Raw genomic sequence first — 16,243 nt, 5'->3', positions numbered from 1 at the left:
CGGAAAGAAAAAAAACATTTGATTTTAACAAATTTGACATTATTACTGTTTCATTCTGCTTTATAAAGACTGGTTGGAAATCACGAGATTTATCATGACTATTTTATTCTATTGACAGACATAGTGATTGTGCACAGTGTGTGTTTGTGTGTGTGTGTTGTAAATGAATGCGTGCCAGATACGCGGCGGGCAGTTCAGTCAAGAGTTGCAATTGGTGCATCAAATAAATGCGGAAGAAGTTCTGTTAAAAATTTAACTTGTCTCCGTTTCTTATTTTATTATATACAAGTGTTTAAGCGAACCCCATACGAACGCTCGGTTACAATACATTTGTTGCCATGGAGGAGTCAAAACAGCACGAAAAAATTTAAGAATCAAATTAGATAACACATTTACTTAACAATGATTTAATATTGTTACATAAGGTATGTTGAGGGAAAATGCTTGTTAAATGAGCTGATTCATAAATTTATGATTGTAAGTACATTTTGTTAATGCTAGTCCTGCCATAAATCAGTGATTACCTGCCACTTGAATTATGTAAGCAATATAATTTTGCTTGAATTTTATATGAATTCAGCCAAGGAGCTTTAGTTGTGGACTCATTGATATAGCTGTTTGTTCTCTGTCATTTGGATTAATAATATGCTCAATATGTTCTTTGTGTGTGTGTGGACAGGTTTAAGTGGTTTAAGAGGACTTTTTTTAGGATATAAACTGGTAATTACAAGGGTATTACGCTATAAATGTTGTTTATAGGACATTTCTAGTGTCCCCATAATTAAAATCGCTTAAAAAACATACTGAACGATGTTTTATTGAAAATGTAAAAATGCAGAAAGTTTTTTGTGAGGGTTAGGTTTAGGGTTAGGGTTAGGGGATAGAATCTATAGTTCGTACAGTTCAAAAATCATTATGTCTATGGAGAGTCCTCATAATGATAGCTGCACCAACATGGCAGTGTATTTTGTGCATTCTATTTGAAAATGCAGCTGTCTCGATTTTGTTTTGATCACAGTGTGGACACAACATTTCTTCCTGTGGCAGCCATGTTTTCCTGTGTGTGTGTTTGTGTGTGTGTGTGTGTCAACGGTTTAGAAATGCAGGTGTACATTAACTTTAAAAACTTGGATGAGTTTGATTAAGTTTTTCCGCTTTTGTTTGTTTTCTCAACATATTTTCAGGTTGTTATCTTGGGTTGCTCACTTTCTGTATACCTGTAACGAGCGATGCTGTGTTGCAGATGCGGGCATGATAGAGAAATGCCGTTTCAAACATTCATGAAGGTTGAACCGCATTCATCAGTCTGGAATCAATAATTCCGCTCATCCAAAGATTATCATATACATTTATTTGAGCACATCTTTCAGATTTTCGTTCTCACACCGCTCTTCTTCAGGGTATTACTACATTCGTATTAATTGTACTATCCTTGTCTTTAGTAATCATTTTATTTCTTTATTTATTTTTGGCAAATTTTATATATATTTTTTTTTACTATAGTAAAATTGTAACAATAATGATTTTACTACAGTAATACTGCAGTATTGTTATAGTAACCATGGTTTAATAAAATAATATTGTAGTAACTATGACTGTAGTAGCCTAATCATGGTTAATTTTGTGGTTCTGGCTTTACCTCAAATACCATGGGTTAATTATGCTTACTAAATCCTTGGGTAGTTTTTGCAAGACAGTCTTTTTTCTTTACTTAGACAAGACTTCTCAGTTTTGAATCCTGACTCCAGTTCAAAGCTCGAAGAGGCCTGGGTGCCTGTGTTTAAAGACAAGATCCTGCACTTTCTAACAGAGAGAAGTGGCTCTTCATCTGCTTTCCAATGTGGAAACTATGACAGCAGGTATTGGGGATAAAGAACATTATCTGTATTTAAGAGAACAGCAAGACTGTGCTGTCATTCAGGTTTAACTATTTAAATTACATAAAGGAAATAGTTTACCCCAAAATTAAAATTGTCATTACTTACACTCATGCCATTACGCACCAGCTTTTATGTCCATTTTGGTGGTTGACAGACTGGTCACTATGTCCTGACATCATATGGAAAAAATTAATTTGAAGAACATTAAAAATTGGAAAAATAACATATGAGTTTAGTATGGCATGAGGTTAAAGTAAATAATAACTAATCAAGAGTAGGATTCATACAAGAGATGATAGAACTTTCATTTTGGGGTGAACTATTCCTTTAAGAAACTTTACATAAATTAATTTCCCATCACACATACAAATATTTTCTTAACAAGACTTCAATTTTTTTAGTTTACATTGAACAATTGTACGTTCTCGTTTTATTTTAGACAAACAAGTTGACATCGCTTTTCTGGTCCCTATTGTGCTCTCAAAATTGATAAACGATTGGAAGGAAAATGTTCGGACCAAGCTTGACAGGAACCAGGAAAGCCTTCATTGACATGCAGCCTGTAAGTTAACACAGACATTTTTAAAATCATAGGATTAAATACTTACATGTACACATTTGCACGTACACATACCCACGCTCAGTTGCATGATGCCCCACAATCAAAACTGCCCTTAGATCTAGCAATATCCTGAAAAATGCATTGTATGTTTGCAAACAGTATGCCATTGCTCAGCTGTTTCAAAATTATTTTTGGCTTGGAGCGAAGATTAAAAAAGATCTTCTCAGTGAGTATGCCAGGGCCTTTAGGGAAGCCTTCAGAAGGAAATACAGTAACACTACAATAAGGTTCTAGGCCTATTTGTTAACATTAGTAAATGCATTTCTTGCCCTTGACCCATCTGCAGAGCACTGTACACATGCTGTATAAATGACGAGAGAATTAGTATTTTTTGGGTGAACGATTTCAACCACTGTTTGTTAACATTAATGCATTATGAACTAACTATGAACAAATTTCATAAATTTACATTAACCCAAAATATTGTTCATTGCTACTTGAATGTAGTTAACTAATGTTAATGAATACAAAGTTATAGAAAAGTGTTACTGAAAATAGTAAATACTTAAGAAGAAGCACTAGTAAGTCAAGAGTACTGTGTCAGATGCATAATGATTTTACTGCTCCTACAGATGTGTATTAAATGTTTTAAACTTAGTTTTCATGCATTGATACACAGTCATTTCTGTTTTCCCAGGTTGGTACCAGTGGCTGATTTCCTGCACTGTGCAAAAGATGCCATTTTACCATACACACCGATGCTTGGAGAAAACAATCAGTGCTTCAAGCATTTGCTGTCATTCACTGAGAAGCGCTTCAACTAAATACATTGTGGAGCACAGTGGACGTTTGCTTCAAAGCGTTCTACGTCTTAAATATTAATTAATTGATTTTATGCACTGCACTGCTGCCACACGATTGGCTGATTAGATAATCACATGGATGATTGTTGGTGCTAGCTGGGCTGGTTTGAGTATTTCTGTAACTGCTGATCTCCTGGGATTTTCACACACAACAGTCTCTAGAATTACTCCGAAAAACAAAAAAAACATCCAGTGAGCGGCAGTTCTGCGGATGGAAACGCCTTGTTGATGAGAGATGTCAACATAGAATGGCCAGACTGGTTCAAACTGACAAAGTCTACAGTATTTCAGATAACAACTCAGAATAGCAACACAGAATGCTATTCTGAGATGCGGGTTGGTGCTGTTTTGGTGGCACGAGGGCGACCTACACAATATTAGGCAGGTGGTTTTGATGTTGTGGTTGATCGGTGTATATAAACTAATAAAAAAAAAATATATATATATATATATATATATATATATATATTTTTTTTTTTTTATATAACTGTTTCGAATATTTCACTTAAAAAAAAGAAGGCAGTGATTTATGGCAATGTTCCTTTAAAGGCATATTGTGCTCAATACAAGTTAAGTTCAATCGACAGCATTTGTGCCATAATGTTGATTACCACAAAAATAATTTCAAATCATCCCTCATTTTCTTTAAAAAAAGCAAACATCTGGGTTACAGTGAGGTATCCAGTATTACTACAACTTCGTTGCCATGATGACATAACACCCTAAAACTACTGAAAAGCGACAATTTAAATAACTTTACATCTCAAATAATAGTGCTTTTATAAAATTATAAGCCTCACATTTTTGCCTTTAAACCCTGAAAAAAATTGGCCCCATTCACTTCCATTGTAAGTACCTCACTGTAACCTCGATTTTTGCTTTTTTTTAAACAATAGGATTGATGAGTTTAAATTATTTTTGTGGTAATCAACATTATGCCACAATTGCTGTTGATTGAGCTTAACTTGTATTGAACCCGGAATATTCTTTTTATAATAACACCTCTACACTTTCTGATCTCTCAGCTTGTGTTGCTGTCATGAGAATTATTGGGGAATAGTGATTCTGCACTATTTCTCCCCCCATCTCTTATCTCTCTCTTGCTGTGGTCAGCTCAATATTACACCTATTCTTCACTTCTGTTCTGCATCCTTTTTTCCTCCCTGTCATTCAATAATATTTCATTCTGTTCATTTTCTTATGTTCGCCATCTCTCTCTTTCCTCATTCCTCTCACCGTCCATCGCTGCCACATGACTGTGAGTGCTGCATTTATTTGATTAATATTTTGGGTTTATTCCCCCCCCCCCCCCCCCCCATACACGTTCCCTCTCTTTACCTCCACATGTGACTCATAGACTAGGGGTGAAGACAGAGAATAAGGGAAAGGGAGAAAGAAAGATTCAAAAGACATTGGTTGATGTACAATCATTTTGATAAAGCACCTACTTCTGCTCTGTAGCTGAATTTGTGTGATGACTGATGCAGTTACACGAAGTGTGCAAGCATGAGTGTGTGTGTGTGTGTGTGTGTGCGTGTGTGTGTGTGTCTGTCTGTCACTGTCATGGTAACATTGTGTATATAATTACATTAGTCTTATACTGTATAGAGAGAGGAGTGTGGTTCACTATCCACACAACCAAGCAGCCATTAACCTTTCTCGCACTCTCGCTCTCCCTGCCTGAGTGACTCTGAAATGAAATAGTTAATCACAGAGCAGCGAAGTCATTATCAGCGGGGCCTTGTGGGTAAGGACACACTGACTTTGGCTATGTCAGGTGCTTTTACTCTGATAATGCACACATGCATGAACACTAAATACATTGTGTGTAAGATGGCAGAGGAGGGCATGGCATACTGTGTGGTCAAACTGTCAGGACTATTATTTGTAGCTAAGTGAGGAATTGCGGGAAGGCACAGTTTCTGGAATTATTGGTTAGCAGATTTCGGTCGATGGGAGAGCTGGAAGGCAAGAGACACAGGTGTGTCGTCTGTGACCTAGAACAGCTATTTCTCTTTTTCATACACACACACACACACACACACACACAATCAAATTACATACACATGGACTCATGCCTGCTCATACAAACATGACACGTTTCACAGACACATCAGCTTGCACACACTCATACACACATTTGTGAAACAAACATGTATTTTAATGTATTTTCTCTCTATTCAGAACATGCAATAGGTGTCATTTAGAGACATTTCTTTCCAAAGCAACTTATAGTATAGAGACAATCTCCTATAGAGACAATCCATCCAGAACTATCTGGGGTTAATGTGCCTTGTTCAAGGGCACAATGGTGACTGCCGTTCAATGATAAGCCCTGAGCTTTAATCACTACACCACACCATCCACTCTGTGAAAACTAAGGTGTCTGTAGATCTGTACACTGTACAAATAATATAAATGCTTCAAAAATCATGACTCTATCATATCAGATTATGTGGAGTGTCATCAAAATTCAGCACACTCACATAAGTTACACTGTGTTCTTTCTGTTTTTAGGTCACTTTAAGAGCGTAAATAGAAATAGAGGGCACTCGTCTGCTGGGAATTTCCTGGGATGCTCCAAATTGTCTGCTGGAAATGCTCCAAATATTGCAGAAAAACACTCACATTGCCCTCTGAAAACAATACTTTTTGTGTCATTCAAGGAGTTTTTCTATCTAGCAAGCTGGCTGGCTGGCTGTTTGTTTTACTGTATTGATCTAATGTCGGTATCTAACCAAGAATTGGTTAGGTTCTGAATTAGAAATTGAATAAAGTGACCTTTAGACCTACCGACTCTGCTAAAAAGACCAGCGTAACCAGTATGCAATTCCCATTCTTGTCTAGGCTGGTTAGTGCTGATGTGGTGCTGGTCTATATGGTGGACCAACATAGCCATGCTTTTTATCAGCAAAAACTAACTGGTGAAGCTGGCTGACCAGCATGGTCTTTCTGATGAAGCTGGCTAAGCTAGTTTAAAAGCCTGGTGGACACACCTACACACCAGCAACCCATGCTGGGGGACCAGCACCCAAAACACAACATAAGCTGGAGACCAGCAATGGTCTTTTCAGCAGGAAAAGTCCCTTTCGAGGCAAGTCAGTCCACTCGGCGGCCATCTTTGGAAAGTTCCCGCGCAGCTATTTTCTATGGATACAAGTGGCAAAGGCCTTTGAACTTTTGCAATTTTTTTTCTTCGCCCAGCAATGAAATGCCCTGACCAATTAAATATGAGCTTTGGCTCACGTGTGAGCATGGGCAGCACTAAGGAGGGGCTTGCAGGTGCTTTAGCCTCCCCAAGAAAGTCCATAGCACCCCGGCAGCATCCCCAAGAATTTTTTGTTAGCCTATTCATAAAGATGAGAAACATTTTCACAGTTTTTTAGGAATCATGTCTTGTGTAGGCTACCGTATTTCTGTTGATTGTTAAAAATCTAATTTAGTCTGTGAATCACTTGGACAGGTTACGCATTGAAGTAGATATTTACATACAATAAATAGAAACTTGACCTGTAAATGCATCCAATTGTTTGCCAGCGATGAGGGTCTTTATTTTGTTCAAGACCTACTGTGCAGCTGTAAAACACATGGTAAACATTTTCCAAACAAAAGAGTATCAAAACATGAACAGTGCATGAAAGAACTTAAAGGGATAGTTCACCCAAAAATGAAAATTCTGTGATAATTTACTCACCCTCATGCCATCTGAGATGTGTATGACTTTCTTTCTTCTGCAAAACACTTTTGAAGATTTGTAGAAAAAGATCCAGGCTCAGCAGGTCCTTAGAATGGTAGAGGATGGTGATTAGATATTTGTAGGTCCAAAACGGGACATCTTTTTACTGTCATGGACACTTGCACTTCACGCCCATGTCCGATGTAGACAGGGTACCATAGTATTGCTATATGATTCCATCACTGTACTGGTACTGCCACAGCAGCTACTTTTTGAGAAATTTGAGAAAATTCAACTAGTGCTGCTTTGTTAGTCGTTTAGAGCCCATACATAAATGCTACTTAAGCATATGTAGAAATGCTGCTCCCAAAGTCACCAGAATTGAACGCTTTATTTCCGTTTTTCAAATGGGAGCATGCCCCTAGATCCCTTAGACAACAATAGTACACTATTTGTTTATGCAGGACCTCTTCCTTTGAAAATACATTGGCTGTTATACTGAGTGACAGATGGGTAGTGGCATAGCGATTTCTAGCCACCGTGTTCAAACAGATATTAAAATTGTCTGTCCATGCCTAGTTTAATTTGTGCATATTTAGTGATTGTAGCTCAGCTCCCCCTGTTAATGATCTGGAACCCCCATAGCACTGGCAACCAAAATTTTCTGGCACCACCCCTGCATGTGAGGAGCTACTGCAGTCTCCAAAACCAGCGCAACTGGTGGTGCTAAAGCACAGAAGTCTGTTTTGACCACTGACATTAAACGTTAAATTATCTTCTGAACGAGCAGTGAGGATGTGGATTTTATTTTCATCAAATGCCTTAAAAACTAAAAAAAAAAAAAAGAAAAGGAAAAAAAAATCTAATTTGGGATCTCTTAACATGATATTGCTGCATATCACTGCCTTTGCATTTAATCTCACATTTTATATCTCAAAAATATACAGTATATTTTGCGGCATCTTTGCCTTTGTATCACTTTTTTAAAATAACTTTACGGATCTCAAGTGTTTTTCTTCACCAAATAATAATAATATTAATACTATTTCTGTGACTTGCAGTGCACTCTTTTTGCATTTGTACACCAAAAACATGGTGGTTTCTCCACAAAATTGGTAATAATTGGTAACAAGCAGGGTTTTGAGCAAATGTATAACAAGTAGAAATACATGGTGGCAATAAGATACAATCAGTATTGTTCCAGCTGACAACATTTATTTTAACAGTCATTATGTGAGTGCATTACACAGTGATTTAAAAAAAAAATAATGTATATAGCACAAATATATACAGTATGTGTGGCAGTTGTATATAATCAGTATTGTTCCAACTGATAACATGTTTTTGACAGTCACTTGTTTAGACTGTGGTTATTCTCCTATAGCCATTGTTCTAATTAAATCACATTTAGGGATTTTCTGAGGGTTACAGAAACATTCAAGCTTAACGAAGGATCAATTGGGCTGTATGTATGCTTAGATAGCATGTGCTAATCTATAAACCATTCACCCTCGCATTTACTTTAGTGCAAGTGAGATTCATCTATAGCCTGCTACAAAGGTTACAGCAATGTGAAGTTAAATATAGAGCCAGTTTACCCTGCTGGGGTACCAAATCAGGCCACTAGCAGAAACGGAATTGGAAGGGAGTGGACCTGTGTGCAGAAGACTGAAAGGGGAAAAAATTGCACAGCCAGGGAAGATTTTTTCTGATTTTATTGCATTTAAAATGGGTTTATGAAGAATATCAGTTATATCATTTCCTGCCTTATGTTAGCCTATGAAAAATCTCATGAGGATGTCATGATGAATATCAGTGTTCTGTCACAGTAGAATATTGAAATTCTATTAACAAAATTAATGTAGCATAGAGCAAATTATGTAGTACACTAACTGTGTCTATTCTCTAGCAATTATTGAAGTTTAATTCATATTAATTGCATATCATCTTTACATGTTCCAGTTTAATTTTGGAAAAAGACATGACAATGACAAACTGCTGTTATTAAAGCGCATTACACATGTGCATTTGCCATATACACATTACTGTGAAAAGTCAAGGTTTACAGGTTCTTTCACATTGGTTCACAAGTCATGAACCTAATGGATAATCCAATACATAGAAGGTGTTTGTGTTTGCATATAAAGGGAACACAATAATACATTTTGACAGTTCAGAGATTTCTACGTATGGGTATGCGCTTCATCTTTAAATTCATCTAACTCAAGAGCTGCTTATGCATGCCTATGGTGTACCATATCACACTGAATGCTTTGATATCCCATAATAAAGCAATAATTTGTCCAAAAACTATTAATGGTAGTTTGTGTCTACTGGTTCCAGCAAACCAAACAATTAGACTCTGGAGTATATGGCCACATTTAAAGATGTAATCCACAACTCCACGAAAACTTTTGCAACCCCAATGTTTAGCCCTGAGACTAAGAACAAAGCTCTGTGTTTTTAAGATATATAAGTGCTGTTGGGAAAGACAGAAACAAGCATGAATGCTTCTTGGGGTTTTGTTACTTTTCTTTGCCATTTAGCTGATGCTTTTAATCCAGAGATACTTACAGTTCACTAATTGCAATGGCAGTCCCCTCTGGAATAACACAGAGCAAAGTGCTTGGCTCAAGGGCACAAGATCATCAAATGGCATCAAATCTTCAGCTTTTGTATTTGTGGACTTTTCCATTATGTTACCACCTCCTGAAACATGATTGTGCCATCATTTTAAGGGGAAGGGATTTGAACTCATGGATGCATAAAATAATGGATTAGCAGTTCATCTGTGTCATTTTGTTTCTGTAACGCAATTGTGTAATTTAGAGCAAAAAACAAATTCCACAATTAAAAGCAATGTAGCAGTTACATGTGGAATGGAAGTCATTATGTAATTTCATAGCTTCCAGGGATATGAAAATGTCAACTAGGACTGAATATGAATCTTCTCTTAGTGGGATAATGGAAATATTTTTTGTAATTTTTTAAGAAATGTCAGATGTGTGCTGAATGTTATTCTTCATGTTCTTTGTTAGACCTTTTCATCACACCAGAATCCATCTTTAGTAATAACTCAGGAGAAGTGTTATGTTTCCCAAAAACAACAGATCTTACTTCATATCTGTTTACAAAAACATTGTCCGTTGAGCATGTGACTTAGAGTTGCTTACAGTTGTTTTAGAAAACATCTCAACAGCTTAAATGAATGATTTTAAGAGGCCCATTGAACATCAGAGAAGATGGAAGAAACCTGGTCCAGAACCTGGTGGGGGGTGGCAAAACGTGCTCTGTGTGGAAGTAAGGACATATGGGCTGTAACTGGTTTCACACTGAGTCTCACCTTGCTGTGATACCTGGCTGACCTTTCGGTGGGTGGAAGATTGGGCAATATTGTTATTTGCTTCTTTTTTGTATTAAAGCTGCAAATGTTATAGCATGCTTATGGTGTATATGAAGACTAATGCGTAGAAACTCTATGGCTCACATTCTAAAGTATGAAACCCTACAATTGTGTAGCTCATTTGTATTTTTCATATAATATTAAGTTAGATATATGTATGTGTAGAGCCGAGGAGGGCAGGGCCAGGCTGGAATGAGACACACCCGGTCCCCAATCAGCCTGATGGTGCGCGCGAGGGTTAAAGGCGGCCGGGGACGACGGTTCGAGAGAGAGAGAATTGCAGGCAGCTGTGCTGTGTGTTTTTGGTTGTGTGTTTTGTTTGGATTGTTTATTAAATTATTATTTATATTATTAAGCCAGTTCTCGCCTCCTCCTTTCCACTGAACCCCCTTTACAGTATGTTTTTAATTAATTACAATTATATATTGCCATTGCTTTATAGCTGTTTAAGCTCATGTTTTTAAGGTTTTAACAGTAGTTTTGTGTTTCAAACAAGTAACTCATTAATATCTGTTTAGGTATTAACAGGTTTTTTTTTTTTTTTTTTTATGTGAAACGTCTCGGTTGCATGTAACCTTGGTTCCATGAAAGGAAGAAACTGTTGGAGCTCCTCAGTGGCGGGTTACGATTTCTGAGGCCCCAAGAACTGACCAACTGGGGGCCCCATTTCAAAATATTTTGCTTAAAAGATTACATAAAATTGATTTTAAATCATAATTTTAAATTCATCCTATCAGCCGTTGTAGCCAAGTACATTTAAAATGTTAAATGAAATAAAAATGTAGTTAAAGAAAATGAATGTATGTTTTCCAGTTTTTCCTCAATACAGTGATAAAAAAGCAATATTTACTTACATATATTTTTTACCAAACATATTTTTTATTTTTTTATTTTTTTTTATGAACAGGGTGTGTAAAACCTACTACTTCACTCTATTTATTATTATTATATCCCTACAATTATTTATTGTTGTCCAGTTTGTCATTATAATTTGATACAGTATTATTATAATTATTATTTTAAGGATTTGTTGTATACAACAGTAATATATTCTATCTTATTTACTTTCAGCTAGAGCTGATATTCTGACGCTGCAGTGTATTGTTCACCATGTTGCAAAAGGCTGTATTTTATGTAGGATAAGCATCGTAGGCAACATTCATAACAGTATTGTAGCAGTAAACATACAAGGCACAGCAGCCCCTCAGCACACTAGAGCAGAAGGAAAAAAACATTGCCGTTGTTGCAAAACAATCTGGAATAATGTTAAACATTGTAGTCACCTCCCTGCAACCTGAACTTAAATTAAATCTTTGTGACACCTGCACTAAAAGAATCTAGACCCAGCGTAACGATTGAAGCTGAACGTAAATGTCTCGACATGCGTTTTTGAGACCTGAAGTTATTTTTAACTTGACACAGTGTCTAAAAATGTGTCGGCCCTGCGTGAGACACAGAAGAAACAGCATGTGTTTACACTGGAAAACAATGGAAAAACAGAGCAGACGCACGCAATAATACATTCTGTGTGAATGGCCCCTTAGCCGTTCGCGCATATCTGTGAGTGAGAGCGCATGGGCGAAACAAGTTCGGAAGGCCTGTATGTTTTTCCATGAATTACAAACCCTCAAGTCCTACTTGAAAAACTGACCCGAACCTGGTGGACCTCTAATGTGAACTGCTCTGAGAGCGCTGACAACAGCGTATTCGTGTACCCAGAACAACATGTCACCCCTCAAGCGGTTTTTGCGGAGCTTTCCTACAGGGCGGGGGCCCCCCTGACGTCCGGTGCCCAAATGCAATTGTGTGGTGGTTAACTGCGCTACTGATAGCAAGAGTGAGAGAGAAAGGAATGTAGCCTTTGGTTAAGATGAGAGTTTCTGCATGGCTGGAGGATGATTCTGAATGTCAACCTGAAATAAGTAAAACACTGCGCAGAGCTCAACATTTAAGATTTTTTTCTGCTAGCCCGGTCAGGCTACTTGTACATGTCCGATTCTTGAACAAATCGTTCTTTTCAGCCGATTCTTAGCAAGTAACCGGTCGAGCCGGTACACAACATTGAACTGAATCGAACTTTAGTTCTGGGTTGATGATGCAAGATGCACAGCTGAAGCAAATACTGGCTACACAGCATGTCGAACTGTCCGACTAAAAAAAAAAAATGAATGAGCCGGTCCCACTGACTTTCGAAGTTTGCTGAGTATTACCAAGGACTTGTTATGTGTTGAGATGGTAATGGCAGTAGTCGAATAAAACATTTATTCATGCATCTAATTCATGCATTCCTGACCTCAAGATTAGATTATTGTAATGCATTACTGGGAGGATGTCCAGCAAGATCAATAAATAAACTTCAATTGGTTCAAAATTCAGCAGCCAGAGTGCTGACTAGAACCAAGAAATATGATCATATTAGCCCCGTTTTATCGTCATTATGTTGGCTACCTGTTAAATTTCATATTAATTTTTAAATTCTGTTAACTACATACAAAGCTTTGAATGGTCTAGCTCCGCAGTCCTTAAGTGAACTTCTACCACGCTATATTCCATCACATTCATTACGATCGCAAAATTCTGGCCTGTTAATAGTTCCTAGGATATCAAAATCCACAAAAGGAGGTAGATCCTTTTCATATTTGGCTGCTAAACTATGGAATAGTCTCCCTAACACTGTTCGAGATGCAGACACACTCACTCAGTTTAAGTCTAGACTAAAGACTCATCTATTTAGCCAGGCATACACCTAATTTATCAATCAACTCACAATTAGGCTGCTTTAGTTAGGTCTGCCGGAACCAGAAACAGTGATCATGATCTATAACTCTGCAATAAATTTAATGGCATCTATGCTAATATTATTTTATTTGTTTCCCTGTCTCAGCCTCGGGACTCTTATCCTGAGGTCACCAGAACCGGCTGGATCCAGCTCCGTTCCTGCTTCGTGTTGGACTCCACTGCTACATGTCGCTGTGTGACGATGACTAATAGCAGGCGGTTCCATCCAAACATCACTTCAGTCTATTATGATGGACTTCAGAGGATGAACTGATGCCAACTCCAACCATAAGACATGGGATACTTCATATGCCATTGCCTGAACCTTGGACTTAGGATAGACCTCACCGAAATTACCGGCCAGGTTAAACTGCGAAGCACCTAACTGATCTCTGCCTACATCACCTCGGTCTAATGATGGACTACACTCTTGAAATGGAATACATAGACTATCATTTAATTGCCAACAAAACTCTTCACCAGCCAACTAACAAGGACAATTGCATCTATGTGAACTTCTGCAGTTAATCCAGGATGAACTTCAAATACATTAGTCATTAATCTTACAGTTCTAACAAAATCTTTGTTTTAAACACTGACCCTTAACACTTACTTAGTTTAATAATTTCAAACCATGACTTGCACTATACATAAGTAATATTGGCATTATATTCATGATGTTAGCCAGAGGGGAACTGGCCCCCACAGTGAGCCTGGTTTCTCCCAAGGTTTTTTTCTCCAATAACCAACATTTTATGGAAATTTGTGTTCCTTGCCACAGTCGCCTTCGGCTTGATCACTGGGGTTATAAATACAATTATTATTTAATTACTTATTTTTAAACAATACACAATCGTATTTTATCAAACTACACAATGATGACTCTAAGACATTATAGACATTACAGTTTTATCTTCTGTTAATGCCTGATCTTCTATAAAGCTGCTTTGAAACTATGTGTGTCGTGAAAGGCGCTATACAAATAAAAATGACTTGACTTGACATTTAAAAACATACAGATGTTTGTTTCTGTGTTATTTTTTAATTATTTACAAATATTTGCAAATGAAGGTCTTGAGATTTAAGTAGCCTAGGCATTTTTACTCGATGAAGTTACTAATACAGGCAGGTGGCTCTTACGAGTTACAAGACCGGTTACTGAACCAAAGAACCCGTTTGAAATGAAGGAATCAAACCTACAGACAAAATCGAAAGTCAGTTCTTTGACCGTGTCCAACTCAAAAAGAACCGAAAGAGCCAGTCAACGAACTGTTGATGTTTGCCGAGGATTACCAAGGAGTCTGATGTGTGAGCTGCTGATCCTATGAGCATGCGTGTACCGAGGACATGAACGAGCATGGAGCAAACTGTAAGTTTTTTAATGACAACCAAAACGAACTGGAAATATTCTTATGACTAATTTTATTAAATAAAATGTAAGACATGTAGAACATATCTGCGTTTGTGCACAGTGTATGTATTAGTTGCTTTAGGTGCAAAACTTTAATGAATGAAACGTATCCAAAATGTAATCAATATCAGTCGTATTCGACATACAGGATCACAGAATGAAACACTGATGACAATAAATGCCATTATTATTATAACTTAATTGAATAAAAGGTAATAATCAGCAATGCGCATTCACATATGGCTTTATTTAAATGTTCGGGATGCTAGAATTATGTGCTAGAGACGTAATGACGTAAAAGAACTGCTGAATTGGTTTTTGAACATGGAAACGAACTGTCCGAAATGAATCCTTCCTTTTGAATCCGCCCTTTTAGGCGTGAAGCAGTCCGCTATAAAAGCAGGTGTGCAAACACCATTCCTCAGAATTTTCTTCTTTCAAGACAGCGATTCATCTCTCGTCTAGAAGCCCTCTACTGATCTGCCGTCAACTACACGAGTCAGCGGGCAGGATCTTCACGGCAACAAGAAGTCTCTCCGCTCCCCTGCAGTGCTCCAGCGAACATCACTGCGCCTCGCCGCTTGACGCTTCGCAAGCGAATCGGCCTCGTTCTGAGGGACGATTCAGCCTCCCACACCCTCCCACCCGCCTCTTCTGTGACACCCGAGGGATCACACGAGGAGGCACGGCAGGGCCGCAAGGTCGAGCAGGATGAATCTGAGGTACACCTCATGCCGGCACACACCCCTCGAGCCCCTCAATCTCCACATAACGCATCTATGCTGATACATTATGTGCGTGATGAGCTCCAGCCCTCTGCAGGAGCGCATGGCCTCTTCTCGTTCGGTGGTTCTGATGCTGGGGATGATGACAATGTCATGTCTCTTGCTGCATCAGGCAAGTGGTCAGTGAATAATGCTACCGCTCCTTCCCTCAGCGAAGGCGAGGAGCGTGTACGCGCCACTGACAATGAGATGCTTCGCATCCTTTCAGGGGCGGTCGAAGAGCTCAATATCGAGTGGACTACTCCAGAGGAACTTACACAATCTCGCCTTGATGAATGGTTCCTGCAGTCTGGATGCCGTCAAGCGACTGCGTCTTGTAGATCATAATGAACTGTCAAAATCCTGGCACGCACCCTATTCAGCTTGTCCACGCAGCGATTACATCCTCTCTAATGTGGATCACGGGGAAGAAAACGGTTATGCCTAACTACCCCCTGTGGATGCGGTGGTAGCAGCACATCTCTGCCCAGCGAGTAGAAGGCCGTGGAAATCATGCCCCATTCATCCTTCCAAGCCCTGTTGACTGACATCCGCACTGGCTGGAAAAGCATCCTCAGCAGCGGGCCAAGATGGTTCAGCACTCCACGCGATGGCGTTGCTCCAGGTCTTTCAAGCCAAGCTCCTCATGCAAATGGACGAGCAAGGCTACAATCCAGATACATTCAAAGAGCTCCACACCACAACAGACTTAGCGTTGCGTGCTATGAAAGTCACTGCACAGTCTATTGGCAAGTCAATGGGCAACCTGGTAGTTCGTGATCATCACATCTAGCTGATCCTCACAGAAATGCGTGACAAGGAAAAAGCCGCTCTGTTGGATGCTGCATTATCTCCAGCCGGCTTCTTCGGCAGCTCTGTGGATAACTTTGCCAAGCGTTACGTCAC

Source organism: Myxocyprinus asiaticus, chromosome 3 (assembly GCF_019703515.2).
Source record: "Myxocyprinus asiaticus isolate MX2 ecotype Aquarium Trade chromosome 3, UBuf_Myxa_2, whole genome shotgun sequence".
NCBI lineage: Eukaryota > Metazoa > Chordata > Actinopteri > Cypriniformes > Catostomidae > Myxocyprinus > Myxocyprinus asiaticus.
This window is presented reverse-complemented; position numbering follows the sequence as displayed.